Raw genomic sequence first — 14,406 nt, 5'->3', positions numbered from 1 at the left:
GCCCTCCTGAGCGTGCCTCGCGGCCACGGCACGCACCTAGGCTGGGGCCTCCCTTGCTGCACAGCGCCACCCAACGCCCCTGTGCCAACATCTCCTTCCCTGCCCCGGCCAGGGCTCCGGCAAGCAATTGCCGAAGCCACCGGCAAATGCGCCTGTGCCCGCCCCTCGGGCGCTGCACTGAACCAGTCGAGGTTCTGCCCTTGGGAGCTACCTCAACACGTCCTCCTGAGGCCTCCTCTCGCACTCTGCCCTGAAGCCGTGCGCGTCCTGCCCACGATCAGACCTCGAGAAACCCTCCTGAGGGAGCATCTCGGTCCCCGCACAGAGACAGGGTGGGCCGTGCCCTCGTTCAGTCACCCGGGAAACGCTGCTGAGCCCGCATCTTGATCCCCGCGCTAAACCTGGCCGGGGTCCTACCCCCAGGAAATACTCCTGAAGCTGCATCTCTGTCCCTGCCCTGAACCGGTCTAGGTCTGGCCCTTGTTCGATTCACTCAGCACAGACTCCTGAGCCCCCATCTCTGTGTCTGCCCTGAAGGAGGCTGGGTCCTGCCCATGCCCGGCGCCGACAGACACTCCTGAGACCACCGCCCGGTGCCTGCCCTGAACCAGGCTGGTCCCTGCCCTCGGGCAATACCATGACAAACACTCCTGGGCCCCCCGCCCGGTGTCTGCACTGATCCAGGCTGGCTCCTGCCCTCGGTCAAGACCCTGGCAAACACTCCAGAGCCCACTCCGGATCCCTGCACCGAAGCAGGCTGGCTCCTGCCTTCGTTCAAGCACCTGGCAAAGTAACCACCGGGAGACTCCAGCTCGCTCCCTGCCCGTCCACTTCGCTGTGTCCTGCATTTGGTCCCTCTCCGGGACAAAGCTGTGATCCCGCAGCTCACTCCCGGCACTGAAGCCACCTCTGGGGCTTGGCCTGCTTCAAGACCCCGAGAAATACATCTCGGTCGGCGCACTGAAGAAGCAGTCTAGGGCCTGCCTTCTTCGATTCCCGCGACACACACTCCTGAGCCCACAGCTGCGTGCCCGCCCGGAACTCGGATGGATGCTGCCCTTGCGCACACCCCCCCACACACCCCCCCACCCCCCACACACACACACTAAACACGCCTGAGCGTTCATCTTGGTCCCTGAGCTCAACCACGGTGGTTTCTGCCTCTGGCCAAGGCCCCCGACAAACAGTCCTGAGCCCAAACTTGGCCCCCTGGCCCCGAACGACGGTGAGTCCTCTCCTTGTTTAAACCCCCCGGAATCATTGCTGCACCCTCATCTCACGTGCTGCACCAAACCAGGCAGGGTCGTGCCCTTCCAGAAGTGCCCTTCTAAACTCCTGAGCCCCGTCTCGGTCACTGATCTGAAACAGTCGAGGTCCTGCCCTTGTGCGAGCGCCTAGTACAGACTCCCGACCCCACCTCTTGGTCCCTGCAGTCCAGAACGTGTTCGTTGGATTTTCCATGTTCAAGTCCCTGGAACATAATCCTGAGAGCGCATCTGAGTCCATGCCCCGAAGCAGGCTGTGTCCTTCCCATGTTCAAACCCCGTGAAGCACTGCTGAGCCCACATCGGGTTCCCTGCCTTCAATCAGGCTAGGTCCTGCCCTTGGCCCGACCCCCGGCAAACACTCCTGAGCCTGCATCGGTCGCTGCCCTCAACAGGGCGATGCACGGCGCTTCTTCCGAACCCTGACAAACACTCCGGAGCCAACACCTGGGTCCCTGCACTGGACGAGGCTGGGTCCCGCCCGGCGACAGTCCGCCGACAGACCCTCCTGAGCCTGCCTCGCAGCCATGGCTTGCACCGAGGCTGGGGCCTCCCTTTGTGCACGGCTCCCTGCAACGCCCCCGAGCCCACATCTCCTTCCCTGCACCGGCCGCGGCTACTGCAAGCACTTGCTGAAGACACCGGCAGATGCGCCTGTGCCCACCCCTCGGGCGCTGCGCTGAACCAGTCGAGATCCTGCCCTTGGGAGCTACCTCAACATGTCCTCCTGAGGTCACATCTAGCTCTCTAACCTGAAGCCGAGCGCGTCCTGCCCACTTTTCGACCTCGAGAAACCCTTCAGAGGGCGCATCTCGGTCCCTGCACAGAGACAGGGTGGGCCGTGCCCTCGTTCAATTAGCCGGGAAACACTGCTGAGCCCGCATCTCGGTCCCTGCGCTGAACCTGGCCGGGCTCCTACCGCCTGGAAATCCTCCTGAAGCTGCATCTCGGTCCCTGCGCTCAACCGGTTTAGGTCTGGCCCTTGTTCGATTCGCCCAGCACAGACTCCTGAGCCCCCATCTCTGTGCCTGCCCTGAAGGAGGCTGGGTCCCGCCCATGGCCCGGCCCCGACAAACACAACTGAGCCCACCGCCCGGTGCCTGCACTGAACCAGGCTGGCTCCAGCCCTCGGGCAAGACCCTGACAAACACTCCTGAGCCAACCGCCCGGTGCCTGCTCTGAACCAGGCTGGCTCCTGCCCTCGGGCAAGACCCTGACGAACACTGCTGAGCCAGCCGCCCGGTGCCTGCACTGGCCCAGGCTGGCTCCTGCCCTCAGGCAAGACCCTGACAAACACTCCTGAGCCAACCGCCCGGTGCCTGCTCTGAACCAGGCTGGCTCCTGCCCTCGGGCAAGACCCTGACAAACACTCCTGAGACCACCCCGGGTCCCTGCACTGAAGTAGGCTGGCTCCTGCCTTCCTTCAAGCACCTGGCAAAGAAACCACGGGAGACTTCAGATCGCTCCCTTCCGTCCACTTCGCTGTGTCCTGCCCTTGGTCCCTCGCCGGGACAAAGCCCTGATCCCGCAACTCACTCCCGGCACTGAACCCGCCTCGGGGGCTTGGACTGCTTCAAGACCCCGAGAAATACATCTCGGTCGGCGCACTGAAGAAGCAGTTTAGGGCCTGCCCTTCTTCGATTCTCGTGACACACACTCCTGAGCCCACAGCTGCGTGCCCGCCCTGAACTCGGATGGATGCTGCCCTTGAGCAACACCCCCTCCCCGCACACACACACACAAAACACTCCTGAGCGTTCATCTCGGTCCCTGAGCTCAACCACGGAGGTTTCTGCGTCTGGCCAAGGCCCCCGACAAACAATCCTGAGCCCAAACCTGGCCCCCTGGCCCCGAACGACGGTGAGGCCTCCCCTTGTTCAAACCCCTCAGAATCACTGCTGCGCCCTCATCTCACGCGCTGCACCAAACCAGGCTGGGTTCCGCCCTTCCTGAAGTGCACGTCTAATCTCCCGAGCCCCGTCTCTGTCACTGAACTGAACCAGTCGAGGTCCTGCCCTTGTGCGGGACCTTAGCACAGACTCCCGACCCCACCTCTCGGTCCCTGCAGTCAAGCAGGCGTTTGTTGGACTTTGCATATTCGTGTCCCGGACACATAATCCTGAGCGCGCATCTCAGTCCCTGCCCCGAAGCAGGCTGGGTCCTTCCCATGTTCAAGCCCCGAGAAGCATTCCTGAGCCCACATCGGGTAGCCTGCCCTCAATCAGGCTAGGTCCTGCCCTTGGCCCGACCCCCGGCAAACACTCCTGAGCTTGCATCGGTCGCTGCCCTCAACTGGGCGGTGCCCGGCACTTCTTCCCGACCCTGACAAACACTCCTGACCCAACACCTCGGTCCCTGCTCGGGACGAGGCTGGGTCCCGCCCAGTGTCAGTCCCCCGACAGGCCCTCCTGAGCGTGCCTCGCGGCCACGGCACGCACCTAGGCTGGGGCCTCCCTTGCTGCACAGCGCCACCCAACGCCCCTGTGCCAACATCTCCTTCCCTGCCCCGGCCAGGGCTCCGGCAAGCAATTGCCGAAGCCACCGGCAAATGCGCCTGTGCCCGCCCCTCGGGCGCTGCACTGAACCAGTCGAGGTTCTGCCCTTGGGAGCTACCTCAACACGTCCTCCTGAGGCCTCCTCTCGCACTCTGCCCTGAAGCCGTGCGCGTCCTGCCCACGATCAGACCTCGAGAAACCCTCCTGAGGGAGCATCTCGGTCCCCGCACAGAGACAGGGTGGGCCGTGCCCTCGTTCAGTCACCCGGGAAACGCTGCTGAGCCCGCATCTTGATCCCCGCGCTAAACCTGGCCGGGGTCCTACCCCCAGGAAATACTCCTGAAGCAGCATCTCTGTCCCTGCCCTGAACCGGTCTAGGTCTGGCCCTTGTTCGATTCACTCAGCACAGACTCCTGAGCCCCCATCTCTGTGTCTGCCCTGAAGGAGGCTGGGTCCTGCCCATGCCCGGCGCCGACAGACACTCCTGAGACCACCGCCCGGTGCCTGCCCTGAACCAGGCTGGTCCCTGCCCTCGGGCAATACCCTGACAAACACTCCTGAGCCCACCGCCCGGTGCCTGCTCTAAACCAGGCTGGCTCCTGCCCTCGGGCAATACCATGACAAACACTCCTGGGCCCCCCGCCCGGTGTCTGCACTGATCCAGGCTGGCTCCTGCCCTCGGTCAAGACCCTGGCAAACACTCCAGAGCCCACTCCGGATCCCTGCACCGAAGCAGGCTGGCTCCTGCCTTCGTTCAAGCACCTGGCAAAGTAACCACCGGGAGACTCCAGCTCGCTCCCTGCCCGTCCACTTCGCTGTGTCCTGCATTTGGTCCCTCTCCGGGACAAAGCTGTGATCCCGCAGCTCACTCCCGGCACTGAAGCCACCTCTGGGGCTTGGCCTGCTTCAAGACCCCGAGAAATACATCTCGGTCGGCGCACTGAAGAAGCAGTCTAGGGCCTGCCTTCTTCGATTCCCGCGACACACACTCCTGAGCCCACAGCTGCGTGCCCGCCCGGAACTCGGATGGATGCTGCCCTTGCGCACACCCCCCACACACCCCCCCACCCCCCACACACACACACTAAACACGCCTGAGCGTTCATCTTGGTCCCTGAGCTCAACCACGGTGGTTTCTGCCTCTGGACAAGGCCCCCGACAAACAGTCCTGAGCCCAAACTTGGCCCCCTGGCCCCGAACGACGGTGAGTCCTCTCCTTGTTTAAACCCCCCGGAATCATTGCTGCACCCTCATCTCACGTGCTGCACCAAACCAGGCAGGGTCGTGCCCTTCCAGAAGTGCCCTTCTAAACTCCTGAGCCCCGTCTCGGTCACTGATCTGAAACAGTCGAGGTCCTGCCCTTGTGCGAGCGCCTAGTACAGACTCCCCACCCCACCTCTCGGTCCCTGCAGTCCAGAACGTGTTCGTTGGATTTTCCATGTTCAAGTCCCTGGAACATAATCCTGAGAGCGCATCTGAGTCCATGCCCCGAAGCAGGCTGTGTCCTTCCCATGTTCAAACCCCGTGAAGCACTCCTGAGCCCACATCGGGTTCCCTGCCTTCAATCAGGCTAGGTCCTGCCCTTGGCCCGACCCCCAGCAAACACTCCTGAGCCTGCATCGGTCGCTGCCCTCAACAGGGCGATGCACGGCGCTTCTTCCGAACCCTGACAAACACTCCGGAGCCAACACCTGGGTCCCTGCACTGGACGAGGCTGGGTCCCGCCCGGCGACAGTCCGCCGACAGACCCTCCTGAGCCTGCCTCGCAGCCATGGCTTGCACCGAGGCTGGGGCCTCCCTTTGTGCACGGCTCCCTGCAACGCCCCCGAGCCCACATCTCCTTCCCTGCACCGGCCGCGGCTACTGCAAGCACTTGCTGAAGACACCGGCAGATGCGCCTGTGCCCACCCCTCGGGCGCTGCGCTGAACCAGTCGAGATCCTGCCCTTGGGAGCTACCTCAACACGTCCTCCTGAGGTCACATCTAGCTCTCTAACCTGAAGCCGAGCGCGTCCTGCCCACTTTTCGACCTCGAGAAACCCTTCAGAGGGCGCATCTCGGTCCCTGCACAGAGACAGGGTGGGCCGTGCCCTCGTTCAATTAGCCGGGAAACACTGCTGAGCCCGCATCTCGGTCCCTGCGCTGAACCTGGCCGGGCTCCTACCGCCTGGAAATCCTCCTGAAGCTGCATCTCGGTCCCTGCGCTCAACCGGTTTAGGTCTGGCCCTTGTTCGATTCGCCCAGCACAGACTCCTGAGCCCCCATCTCTGTGCCTGCCCTGAAGGAGGCTGGGTCCCGCCCATGGCCCGGCCCCGACAAACACAACTGAGCCCACCGCCCGGTGCCTGCACTGAACCAGGCTGGCTCCAGCCCTCGGGCAAGACCCTGACAAACACTCCTGAGCCAACCGCCCGGTGCCTGCTCTGAACCAGGCTGGCTCCTGCCCTCGGGCAAGACCCTGACAAACACTGCTGAGCCAGCCGCCCGGTGCCTGCACTGGCCCAGGCTGGCTCCTGCCCTCAGGCAAGACCCTGACAAACACTCCTGAGCCAACCGCCCGGTGCCTGCTCTGAACCAGGCTGGCTCCTGCCCTCGGGCAAGACCCTGACAAACACTCCTGAGACCACCCCGGGTCCCTGCACTGAAGTAGGCTGGCTCCTGCCTTCCTTCAAGCACCTGGCAAAGAAACCACGGGAGACTTCAGATCGCTCCCTTCCGTCCACTTCGCTGTGTCCTGCCCTTGGTCCCTCGCCGGGACAAAGCCCTGATCCCGCAACTCACTCCCGGCACTGAACCCGCCTCGGGGGCTTGGACTGCTTCAAGACCCCGAGAAATACATCTCGGTCGGCGCACTGAAGAAGCAGTTTAGGGCCTGCCCTTCTTCGATTCTCGTGACACACACTCCTGAGCCCACAGCTGCGTGCCCGCCCTGAACTCGGATGGATGCTGCCCTTGAGCAACACCCCCTCCCCGCACACACACACACAAAACACTCCTGAGCGTTCATCTCGGTCCCTGAGCTCAACCACGGAGGTTTCTGCGTCTGGCCAAGGCCCCCGACAAACAATCCTGAGCCCAAACCTGGCCCCCTGGCCCCGAACGACGGTGAGGCCTCCCCTTGTTCAAACCCCTCAGAATCACTGCTGCGCCCTCATCTCACGCGCTGCACCAAACCAGGCTGGGTTCCGCCCTTCCTGAAGTGCACGTCTAATCTCCCGAGCCCCGTCTCTGTCACTGAACTGAACCAGTCGAGGTCCTGCCCTTGTGCGGGACCTTAGCACAGACTCCCGACCCCACCTCTCGGTCCCTGCAGTCAAGCAGGCGTTTGTTGGACTTTGCATATTCGTGTCCCGGACACATAATCCTGAGCGCGCATCTCAGTCCCTGCCCCGAAGCAGGCTGGGTCCTTCCCATGTTCAAGCCCCGAGAAGCATTCCTGAGCCCACATCGGGTAGCCTGCCCTCAATCAGGCTAGGTCCTGCCCTTGGCCCGACCCCCGGCAAACACTCCTGAGCTTGCATCGGTCGCTGCCCTCAACTGGGCGGTGCCCGGCACTTCTTCCCGACCCTGACAAACACTCCTGACCCAACACCTCGGTCCCTGCTCGGGACGAGGCTGGGTCCCGCCCAGTGTCAGTCCCCCGACAGGCCCTCCTGAGCGTGCCTCGCGGCCACGGCACGCACCTAGGCTGGGGCCTCCCTTGCTGCACAGCGCCACCCAACGCCCCTGTGCCAACATCTCCTTCCCTGCCCCGGCCAGGGCTCCGGCAAGCAATTGCCGAAGCCACCGGCAAATGCGCCTGTGCCCGCCCCTCGGGCGCTGCACTGAACCAGTCGAGGTTCTGCCCTTGGGAGCTACCTCAACACGTCCTCCTGAGGCCTCCTCTCGCACTCTGCCCTGAAGCCGTGCGCGTCCTGCCCACGATCAGACCTCGAGAAACCCTCCTGAGGGAGCATCTCGGTCCCCGCACAGAGACAGGGTGGGCCGTGCCCTCGTTCAGTCACCCGGGAAACGCTGCTGAGCCCGCATCTTGATCCCCGCGCTAAACCTGGCCGGGGTCCTACCCCCAGGAAATACTCCTGAAGCAGCATCTCTGTCCCTGCCCTGAACCGGTCTAGGTCTGGCCCTTGTTCGATTCACTCAGCACAGACTCCTGAGCCCCCATCTCTGTGTCTGCCCTGAAGGAGGCTGGGTCCTGCCCATGCCCGGCGCCGACAGACACTCCTGAGACCACCGCCCGGTGCCTGCCCTGAACCAGGCTGGTCCCTGCCCTCGGGCAATACCCTGACAAACACTCCTGAGCCCACCGCCCGGTGCCTGCTCTAAACCAGGCTGGCTCCTGCCCTCGGGCAATACCATGACAAACACTCCTGGGCCCCCCGCCCGGTGTCTGCACTGATCCAGGCTGGCTCCTGCCCTCGGTCAAGACCCTGGCAAACACTCCAGAGCCCACTCCGGATCCCTGCACCGAAGCAGGCTGGCTCCTGCCTTCGTTCAAGCACCTGGCAAAGTAACCACCGGGAGACTCCAGCTCGCTCCCTGCCCGTCCACTTCGCTGTGTCCTGCATTTGGTCCCTCTCCGGGACAAAGCTGTGATCCCGCAGCTCACTCCCGGCACTGAAGCCACCTCTGGGGCTTGGCCTGCTTCAAGACCCCGAGAAATACATCTCGGTCGGCGCACTGAAGAAGCAGTCTAGGGCCTGCCTTCTTCGATTCCCGCGACACACACTCCTGAGCCCACAGCTGCGTGCCCGCCCGGAACTCGGATGGATGCTGCCCTTGCGCACACCCCCCACACACCCCCCCACCCCCCACACACACACACTAAACACGCCTGAGCGTTCATCTTGGTCCCTGAGCTCAACCACGGTGGTTTCTGCCTCTGGCCAAGGCCCCCGACAAACAGTCCTGAGCCCAAACTTGGCCCCCTGGCCCCGAACGACGGTGAGTCCTCTCCTTGTTTAAACCCCCCGGAATCATTGCTGCACCCTCATCTCACGTGCTGCACCAAACCAGGCAGGGTCGTGCCCTTCCAGAAGTGCCCTTCTAAACTCCTGAGCCCCGTCTCGGTCACTGATCTGAAACAGTCGAGGTCCTGCCCTTGTGCGAGCGCCTAGTACAGACTCCCGACCCCACCTCTCGGTCCCTGCAGTCCAGAACGTGTTCGTTGGATTTTCCATGTTCAAGTCCCTGGAACATAATCCTGAGAGCGCATCTGAGTCCATGCCCCGAAGCAGGCTGTGTCCTTCCCATGTTCAAACCCCGTGAAGCACTCCTGAGCCCACATCGGGTTCCCTGCCTTCAATCAGGCTAGGTCCTGCCCTTGGCCCGACCCCCGGCAAACACTCCTGAGCCTGCATCGGTCGCTGCCCTCAACAGGGCGATGCACGGCGCTTCTTCCGAACCCTGACAAACACTCCGGAGCCAACACCTGGGTCCCTGCACTGGACGAGGCTGGGTCCCGCCCGGCGACAGTCCGCCGACAGACCCTCCTGAGCCTGCCTCGCAGCCATGGCTTGCACCGAGGCTGGGGCCTCCCTTTGTGCACGGCTCCCTGCAACGCCCCCGAGCCCACATCTCCTTCCCTGCACCGGCCGCGGCTACTGCAAGCACTTGCTGAAGACACCGGCAGATGCGCCTGTGCCCACCCCTCGGGCGCTGCGCTGAACCAGTCGAGATCCTGCCCTTGGGAGCTACCTCAACACGTCCTCCTGAGGTCACATCTAGCTCTCTAACCTGAAGCCGAGCGCGTCCTGCCCACTTTTCGACCTCGAGAAACCCTTCAGAGGGCGCATCTCGGTCCCTGCACAGAGACAGGGTGGGCCGTGCCCTCGTTCAATTAGCCGGGAAACACTGCTGAGCCCGCATCTCGGTCCCTGCGCTGAACCTGGCCGGGCTCCTACCGCCTGGAAATCCTCCTGAAGCTGCATCTCGGTCCCTGCGCTCAACCGGTTTAGGTCTGGCCCTTGTTCGATTCGCCCAGCACAGACTCCTGAGCCCCCATCTCTGTGCCTGCCCTGAAGGAGGCTGGGTCCCGCCCATGGCCCGGCCCCGACAAACACAACTGAGCCCACCGCCCGGTGCCTGCACTGAACCAGGCTGGCTCCAGCCCTCGGGCAAGACCCTGACAAACACTCCTGAGCCAACCGCCCGGTGCCTGCTCTGAACCAGGCTGGCTCCTGCCCTCGGGCAAGACCCTGACAAACACTGCTGAGCCAGCCGCCCGGTGCCTGCACTGGCCCAGGCTGGCTCCTGCCCTCAGGCAAGACCCTGACAAACACTCCTGAGCCAACCGCCCGGTGCCTGCTCTGAACCAGGCTGGCTCCTGCCCTCGGGCAAGACCCTGACAAACACTCCTGAGACCACCCCGGGTCCCTGCACTGAAGTAGGCTGGCTCCTGCCTTCCTTCAAGCACCTGGCAAAGAAACCACGGGAGACTTCAGATCGCTCCCTTCCGTCCACTTCGCTGTGTCCTGCCCTTGGTCCCTCGCCGGGACAAAGCCCTGATCCCGCAACTCACTCCCGGCACTGAACCCGCCTCGGGGGCTTGGACTGCTTCAAGACCCCGAGAAATACATCTCGGTCGGCGCACTGAAGAAGCAGTTTAGGGCCTGCCCTTCTTCGATTCTCGTGACACACACTCCTGAGCCCACAGCTGCGTGCCCGCCCTGAACTCGGATGGATGCTGCCCTTGAGCAACACCCCCTCCCCGCACACACACACACAAAACACTCCTGAGCGTTCATCTCGGTCCCTGAGCTCAACCACGGAGGTTTCTGCGTCTGGCCAAGGCCCCCGACAAACAATCCTGAGCCCAAACCTGGCCCCCTGGCCCCGAACGACGGTGAGGCCTCCCCTTGTTCAAACCCCTCAGAATCACTGCTGCGCCCTCATCTCACGCGCTGCACCAAACCAGGCTGGGTTCCGCCCTTCCTGAAGTGCACGTCTAATCTCCCGAGCCCCGTCTCTGTCACTGAACTGAACCAGTCGAGGTCCTGCCCTTGTGCGGGACCTTAGCACAGACTCCCGACCCCACCTCTCGGTCCCTGCAGTCAAGCAGGCGTTTGTTGGACTTTGCATATTCGTGTCCCGGACACATAATCCTGAGCGCGCATCTCAGTCCCTGCCCCGAAGCAGGCTGGGTCCTTCCCATGTTCAAGCCCCGAGAAGCATTCCTGAGCCCACATCGGGTAGCCTGCCCTCAATCAGGCTAGGTCCTGCCCTTGGCCCGACCCCCGGCAAACACTCCTGAGCTTGCATCGGTCGCTGCCCTCAACTGGGCGGTGCCCGGCACTTCTTCCCGACCCTGACAAACACTCCTGACCCAACACCTCGGTCCCTGCTCGGGACGAGGCTGGGTCCCGCCCAGTGTCAGTCCCCCGACAGGCCCTCCTGAGCGTGCCTCGCGGCCACGGCACGCACCTAGGCTGGGGCCTCCCTTGCTGCACAGCGCCACCCAACGCCCCTGTGCCAACATCTCCTTCCCTGCCCCGGCCAGGGCTCCGGCAAGCAATTGCCGAAGCCACCGGCAAATGCGCCTGTGCCCGCCCCTCGGGCGCTGCACTGAACCAGTCGAGGTTCTGCCCTTGGGAGCTACCTCAACACGTCCTCCTGAGGCCTCCTCTCGCACTCTGCCTTGAAGCCGTGCGCGTCCTGCCCACGATCAGACCTCGAGAAACCCTCCTGAGGGAGCATCTCGGTCCCCGCACAGAGACAGGGTGGGCCGTGCCCTCGTTCAGTCACCCGGGAAACGCTGCTGAGCCCGCATCTTGATCCCCGCGCTAAACCTGGCCGGGGTCCTACCCCCAGGAAATACTCCTGAAGCAGCATCTCTGTCCCTGCCCTGAACCGGTCTAGGTCTGGCCCTTGTTCGATTCACTCAGCACAGACTCCTGAGCCCCCATCTCTGTGTCTGCCCTGAAGGAGGCTGGGTCCTGCCCATGCCCGGCGCCGACAGACACTCCTGAGACCACCGCCCGGTGCCTGCCCTGAACCAGGCTGGTCCCTGCCCTCGGGCAATACCCTGACAAACACTCCTGAGCCCACCGCCCGGTGCCTGCTCTAAACCAGGCTGGCTCCTGCCCTCGGGCAATACCATGACAAACACTCCTGGGCCCCCCGCCCGGTGTCTGCACTGATCCAGGCTGGCTCCTGCCCTCGGTCAAGACCCTGGCAAACACTCCAGAGCCCACTCCGGATCCCTGCACCGAAGCAGGCTGGCTCCTGCCTTCGTTCAAGCACCTGGCAAAGTAACCACCGGGAGACTCCAGCTCGCTCCCTGCCCGTCCACTTCGCTGTGTCCTGCATTTGGTCCCTCTCCGGGACAAAGCTGTGATCCCGCAGCTCACTCCCGGCACTGAAGCCACCTCTGGGGCTTGGCCTGCTTCAAGACCCCGAGAAATACATCTCGGTCGGCGCACTGAAGAAGCAGTCTAGGGCCTGCCTTCTTCGATTCCCGCGACACACACTCCTGAGCCCACAGCTGCGTGCCCGCCCGGAACTCGGATGGATGCTGCCCTTGCGCACACCCCCCACACACCCCCCCACCCCCCACACACACACACTAAACACGCCTGAGCGTTCATCTTGGTCCCTGAGCTCAACCACGGTGGTTTCTGCCTCTGGACAAGGCCCCCGACAAACAATCCTGAGCCCAAACTTGGCCCCCTGGCCCCGAACGACGGTGAGTCCTCTCCTTGTTTAAACCCCCCGGAATCATTGCTGCACCCTCATCTCACGTGCTGCACCAAACCAGGCAGGGTCGTGCCCTTCCAGAAGTGCCCTTCTAAACTCCTGAGCCCCGTCTCGGTCACTGATCTGAAACAGTCGAGGTCCTGCCCTTGTGCGAGCGCCTAGTACAGACTCCCGACCCCACCTCTCGGTCCCTGCAGTCCAGAACGTGTTCGTTGGATTTTCCATGTTCAAGTCCCTGGAACATAATCCTGAGAGCGCATCTGAGTCCATGCCCCGAAGCAGGCTGTGTCCTTCCCATGTTCAAACCCCGTGAAGCACTCCTGAGCCCACATCGGGTTCCCTGCCTTCAATCAGGCTAGGTCCTGCCCTTGGCCCGACCCCCGGCAAACACTCCTGAGCCTGCATCGGTCGCTGCCCTCAACAGGGCGATGCACGGCGCTTCTTCCGAACCCTGACAAACACTCCGGAGCCAACACCTGGGTCCCTGCACTGGACGAGGCTGGGTCCCGCCCGGCGACAGTCCGCCGACAGACCCTCCTGAGCCTGCCTCGCAGCCATGGCTTGCACCGAGGCTGGGGCCTCCCTTTGTGCACGGCTCCCTGCAACGCCCCCGAGCCCACATCTCCTTCCCTGCACCGGCCGCGGCTACTGCAAGCACTTGCTGAAGACACCGGCAGATGCGCCTGTGCCCACCCCTCGGGCGCTGCGCTGAACCAGTCGAGATCCTGCCCTTGGGAGCTACCTCAACACGTCCTCCTGAGGTCACATCTAGCTCTCTAACCTGAAGCCGAGCGCGTCCTGCCCACTTTTCGACCTCGAGAAACCCTTCAGAGGGCGCATCTCGGTCCCTGCACAGAGACAGGGTGGGCCGTGCCCTCGTTCAATTAGCCGGGAAACACTGCTGAGCCCGCATCTCGGTCCCTGCGCTGAACCTGGCCGGGCTCCTACCGCCTGGAAATCCTCCTGAAGCTGCATCTCGGTCCCTGCGCTCAACCGGTTTAGGTCTGGCCCTTGTTCGATTCGCCCAGCACAGACTCCTGAGCCCCCATCTCTGTGCCTGCCCTGAAGGAGGCTGGGTCCCGCCCATGGCCCGGCCCCGACAAACACAACTGAGCCCACCGCCCGGTGCCTGCACTGAACCAGGCTGGCTCCAGCCCTCGGGCAAGACCCTGACAAACACTCCTGAGCCAACCGCCCGGTGCCTGCTCTGAACCAGGCTGGCTCCTGCCCTCGGGCAAGACCCTGACAAACACTGCTGAGCCAGCCGCCCGGTGCCTGCACTGGCCCAGGCTGGCTCCTGCCCTCAGGCAAGACCCTGACAAACACTCCTGAGCCAACCGCCCGGTGCCTGCTCTGAACCAGGCTGGCTCCTGCCCTCGGGCAAGACCCTGACAAACACTCCTGAGACCACCCCGGGTCCCTGCACTGAAGTAGGCTGGCTCCTGCCTTCCTTCAAGCACCTGGCAAAGAAACCACGGGAGACTTCAGATCGCTCCCTTCCGTCCACTTCGCTGTGTCCTGCCCTTGGTCCCTCGCCGGGACAAAGCCCTGATCCCGCAACTCACTCCCGGCACTGAACCCGCCTCGGGGGCTTGGACTGCTTCAAGACCCCGAGAAATACATCTCGGTCGGCGCACTGAAGAAGCAGTTTAGGGCCTGCCCTTCTTCGATTCTCGTGACACACACTCCTGAGCCCACAGCTGCGTGCCCGCCCTGAACTCGGATGGATGCTGCCCTTGAGCAACACCCCCTCCCCGCACACACACACACAAAACACTCCTGAGCGTTCATCTCGGTCCCTGAGCTCAACCACGGAGGTTTCTGCGTCTGGCCAAGGCCCCCGACAAACAATCCTGAGCCCAAACCTGGCCCCCTGGCCCCGAACGACGGTGAGGCCTCCCCTTGTTCAAACCCCTCAGAATCACTGCTGCGCCCTCATCTCACGCGCTGCAC

This window comes from Bos taurus, chromosome Y (genome assembly GCF_002263795.3).
Source record: "Bos taurus isolate L1 Dominette 01449 registration number 42190680 breed Hereford chromosome Y, ARS-UCD2.0, whole genome shotgun sequence".
NCBI classification, from domain to species: Eukaryota; Metazoa; Chordata; class Mammalia; order Artiodactyla; family Bovidae; genus Bos; species Bos taurus.
The sequence above is the reverse complement of the archived record's forward strand: the minus strand, read 5'-3'. Positions refer to the sequence as shown.